Source organism: Sapajus apella, unplaced genomic scaffold (genome assembly GCF_009761245.1).
Source record: "Sapajus apella isolate SASKATOON/1434 unplaced genomic scaffold, GSC_monkey_1.0 scaffold73, whole genome shotgun sequence".
NCBI classification, from domain to species: Eukaryota; Metazoa; Chordata; class Mammalia; order Primates; family Cebidae; genus Sapajus; species Sapajus apella.
Window position 1 is genome coordinate 5,244,980 of NW_022437013.1, and position 5,427 is coordinate 5,250,406.

A 5,427-nucleotide genomic window follows, 5' to 3' on the forward strand; every position below is an offset into this window, starting at 1 on the left:
AAAAAAAAAAAAAAAAAAAAAAAAAAAAAAGAAAAGGAAAAGAAAAGAAATAGGTTTGGCCACACAGAATGGCATTGGGTGGCTGACAGTTGTGTTCCTTACTGTGAAGCTGCCCTCTTAGAGGCATTAGGCCCTTCCTATGACGAGGAGATAAGAAGAGACAGAGAGAGTAGGCCTCTAAGAGGCTTTCTTGAGGCCTGAAGAAGAGAAGACAGTTTATAGTATGTTCACTGGTTGAAAAATTACGGAGAAAAAAATCCATTCATAGGGCAGAAGCAGAGAAATGATACTAAGAGTAAACCACATGGAAGGAAAATCGGAGTAACTCAGAATCACTTGCTATGCAGAAAGAAAAGGAAGGCAGTATTAAATTTGGGATATTAGAAAACAGGAAGCACATACAATAGAATGTTTAAATCACATTTTAACTGACAGGAAGCTGCTGCGAGTTTCCAAACATCAGGCAAATATTGAAACTAGGAGTTGGTATAGTCACTTTCCATGAAGCTAGCATTTCCATCTAAATAGTATTTTGGAATGACCTAATTTTACCATATGGGTCAACATGTATAAGTGGGTTTCTGTGTATCAGCATAGGAGATGGGGGCTGGCCAAATACCTGGATGGGACAATCATATTCCCCACACCCACGTATCCTAGCAGAATGGAAAGGGTGTCTTGGACTGGAAAGAGTGGGAAACCCCCATCATTTTGAGAGACAGTGCTGGTGTGAGTAATGCAAACATTTCCCTAAACTTTCTCTACTTCAAACATCCAAATGAATTCCAGGAACTCTGCATGAAGACATTGCCACTCTGCTGGCATATCCCTCAGCAATGACCTCTTTCCCAGAACTGTGGTTGGGCAGAGGTGGGTAGCCATAGTGACCTGTGTACATGAAGCTGTGCTCCTTGGTGAATTGGTTCTTGTTTATCTGGCCTAGCATATCTTGTGGTCTGTGGTACTCGTGAATGATGGGGCTTAAGAGTGAAACATGGGGTCAGTCCAACTGTTGGATCCAAATAGGATGGGATTGTTCCTGTTGGGTAGATGGGTCTAACTGACCCTGCAGCCTTGGAGAAGGTCAAATAGACATTGCTAACAGTCAGCAGTAGGCTGGGAAAGTGCACGTAACATCCTTTGCTCTAGGGAATATTATACAGTGGGTCCTGCAAGGGCAATGGACAGAGCACTTGAAAGTGAAAAAGAAACACGTTTATTTTCAACCACCCTTCCTTTTTTGACATTTTTTGAGGCAAAATTCATACAACATACAATTAACCATTTTAAAATGTACACTTCAGTGGTGTATTCACAATGTTGTGTAACCCCTGGCTCGCTAGCTTTAAAACTTTTTTGTCACTCCATAAAAACACCCCACACCCATTAAGTCGCTTGCCAATTCCCACCCCAACCCCTAAGTAACCTCTAATCTTCCTTCCATGTCTCTGAATTTACATATTCTCGATATATCATATTAATGGACTCATATAATATGTGACCTTTTGTATCTGGCTTCTTTCACTAGGTATGTTTTCAAGATTCATCCAAGTTGTACCATGTTTTAGTACTTTGTTCCTTTTTATGGCTGAATAATATTTCATTGTATCATGTAACAGTTTGTATATCCATCATAATGGACATTTGGATTGCTTCCACCTTTGGACTCTTAGGAACAATGCTATATAAACATTTGTATACAAGTTTCTGTGTGGACATATGTTTTCATTTCACTTGGATATATACTTAGGAGTGGAATTACTGAGTCGTGGTTATTCTATCTTTAACTTTTTTTTTCTTTTTTTGAGATCAGGTTTCACTCTTGTTGCCCAGGCTGGAGTGCAATGGCGTGATCTCGGCTCACTGCAACCTCCGCTTCCCAGGTTCAAGCTATTCTCCTGCCTCAGCCTCCTGAGTAGCTGAGATTATAGACGCCCACGACCACGGGCAGCTAATTTTGTATTTTTAGTAGACATGAGGTTTCACCATGTTGGTCAGGCTGGTCTCGAACTCCTGACCTCAAGTGATCCACTTGCCTCAGCCTCCCAAAGTTATGAGCTTACAGGTGTGAGCCACTGTGCTCAGCCTGTCCTTAACTTTTTGAGAAGCTGCCAAACTGTTTTCCAAAGTGGCTGCACCATTTTATGTTCCCAGTAGCAATGTATATGGGTTCCTATTTCTTATCCCCACCACCATTACTTTTCTTGCTTTGATTACAGCCATCTTAGTGGATGCGAGGTGGCATCTCATTATGGTTTCGATTTGTAATTCCTTAAAGATCACTGATGTTCAACACTTTTATGTGCTTATTGGCTATTTGTATATTTTCTTTGGAAAAATGTCTATTTTAGTCCTTTGCCCAGTTTTTAATCAGACTTTTTGACTTTTTATTGTTGAGTTTTCTTCTTCATATATTCAGGATATGAAACCATTATCAGATATATGATCGGCAAATATTTTCTCTCTGTAGTTTGTCTTTTTCATATTCTTGATAATATCCTTTGACAGACAAAAGTTTTTCATGTTTATGAAATCCAGTTTATCTATTTTTTTCTATTGTTGCTAATGTTTTTGGTGTCAAATCTAAGAATCCACTGCCAAATCTGAGATCATAAAGATTTTCTCTTATGTTTTCTTCTATTAGTTGTATAGATTTATTCCTTATATTTAGGTCTTTGACTTACTTTGAGTTATTTTTGTATGTGTTGTGAGGTAGCAGTCCAACTTCATTCTTTTGCATGTGATTATCCAGTTGCCTCAACACTATTTGTTAATACTATTCTTTCTCCCATTTAATCTTCTTGGAATCCTTGTTGAAAATCAATTGACCGTAGAGGTCTGCATTTATTTCTGGACTCTATCTTATTCCATTGGTCTATATGTCCACCCTTATGCCAGTAACACACTGTTTTGATGTAGCTTTGCAGTGAGTTTGAGATCAGGAAGTTTAATTCAACTTTGTTTTTCTTTTTCAATACTGTTTTGGCTGTCCAAGGCCCTTTGAGTTTCCTTATTAAGTTGAAGATTGGCTTTTCCATTGTTGCAAAAAAAAAAAAAAAAAGGCCATTGACATTTTGATAGAGATTGCACTGAATCTGTAGATGGCTTTGGAGACTATTGCCATTTTGATATTTTTTCTAATACATGAACACAGGATACCTTTCCATTTATTTAGATGTTTTTAAATTTCTTCCAGCAATATTTTGCAGCTTTCAATGTACAAGTCATTTATGTCCTTGGTTAAGTTTATTACTAGGTATTTTATTATTTTGGATGCTATTATAAAAGAGATTGCTTTTTTCATTTTATTTTCAGACTGTTCATAACTGACATTTAGAAACAACTGATTTTGTGTGTTGAGCTAATACACTACAAGTTTGCTGAACTCATTTATTGGCTCTAGTAGTTTGTGCGTGTGTGTGTGTATTCTATGGGAATATAATCATATTGTCTGGAAATACAGATAGGTTTACTTCTTCCTTTCCAATTTGGATGCCTTTTATTTCTTTCCCTTGCTTAACTGCTCTGGCTAGGACTTTCAATACTATGTTGACTAGCAGAGGTGAACACGGACATCCTGGTCTTGTTCTTATGAGAAAAGCTTTCAGTCTTTATTAGGTCTGATGTTAGTTGTGGGTTTTTCATAAATGCCCCTTTATCATGTTAAGACATTTGCCTTCTACTCCTAGTTTGCTGAGTGTTTTATTATGAAAGGGTTAACTTTTGTCAAATGCTTTTTCTGCATATATTGAGATGATCATGTCCCCACCCCACCCCCACTTTGTTCTATTAATGTGGTGTACTACATTGGTCAAAGTTTTTTACATCAAACCACCTTTAAATTCCTGGGATAAATCCCACTTGGTCATGGTTTGTTAGTTGGTTTAGTTTAGTTTCAATAGTTAGTTTCAAACAACCAACTATTGGTTTCATTGATTCCTTTTCTTCTAATTCCTATTTCATGTATCCCTGCTCTAATCCTTATTATTTCCTTCCTTCTGCTGGCTTTAGGTTTAGTTTGCTTTTCTTTTTCTAGTCCCTTCAGGTGTAAATTTAGAGTATTGGTTTCAGATCTTTCTTCTTTTTTAATGTAGGTGTTTACAGCTATAAATTTCCCTCTGGGCACTGCTTTCACTGTATCCCATAAGTTGTTGTATGTTGTATTTTTATTCTCATTCATCTAAAAGCATTTTCTAATTCCCCTAGTGATTTCTTCTTTGACTCATTAGTTCTTTAAGAATATGTTCTTCATTTCTACGGATTTGCAAAATCTCCAGTTTTTCTCATTATTGATTTCTAGCTTTGTTCAATTTGATCAAACATACTTTGTATAAATCCAGCATTTTGAAACGTATTGATAATTGTTTTATGGCCTAATATATGCTCTAACCTGGAGAATATCCCATGTACACTTGAGAAGAACGTGTATTGTGTTGTTGTGCAGTACAGTGTTCTTATGTTTATTGCATCTAGTTGGTTTATAGTGTTGTTGAAACTATTTCCTTACTGATCTTCTGTCTAGTTGTTCTATCCATTATTTAATATGGAGTATAGAGGTCCTAAAATATTATTGTAGAACTGTCTGCTATTTCTGTCTTTAATTCCATCAGTGTTTTGCTTCATGTAGTTTGGAAATCTGTTGTTTGGTGCATACTTATCATTGTTATATCTTCTTTATGAATTAACCCTTTTATCAGTAAAAATTTCCTTCTTTGGCTTAAACTCTATTTTGTCTAATATTAGTGTAACCATCTCAGCTCTTTTGTGGTTACTATTTGGATGGAATATCTATTTCCATCCTTTCACTTTCAACTTGTATCTTTGGGTCTAAACTGAGTGTCTTGTCAGTAGCATATAATTGGATCATGTTGTTTTTTTAATCCATTCTGCCAATGTCTGTCTTTTAATTGGTGAGCTTAATCCATTTACATTTAAAGTGATTACTGATAATAAAGGACTTTTGCCATTGTGCTATATATCTTTTTTTGTTACTCAGTTCCTCGTATACTGCCTTCTTTTGTGTTTGATGTATTTTTTTTGGTAATATCCACTTTGAATCTCACTTCATTTCCTCTTTTCTCTATTTTTAAGTTATTTTCTTAGTGGTTATCATGGGGATTATAGCTAACATCCTTTTATAACAATTTAGTATGATCACTCCCATTTTTTTCTTTTTCATTTTAAATAGACTTTATTTTTCAGAGAAGTTTTAGGTTCACAGCAAAATTGAGCAAAATGTATAGTGGGTTCCCCTATATTTCCTATATACCCATCCCACACACAGCCTACCCCATTACCAACATCCTGCATCAGAGTGGCAAATTTGTTATAACTGATGAACCTACATTAACACATCATTATTATCCAAAATCCAAAGTTTACATTAGAGTTCACTTTTGGTATTCTCCATTCTATGAGTTCTGACAA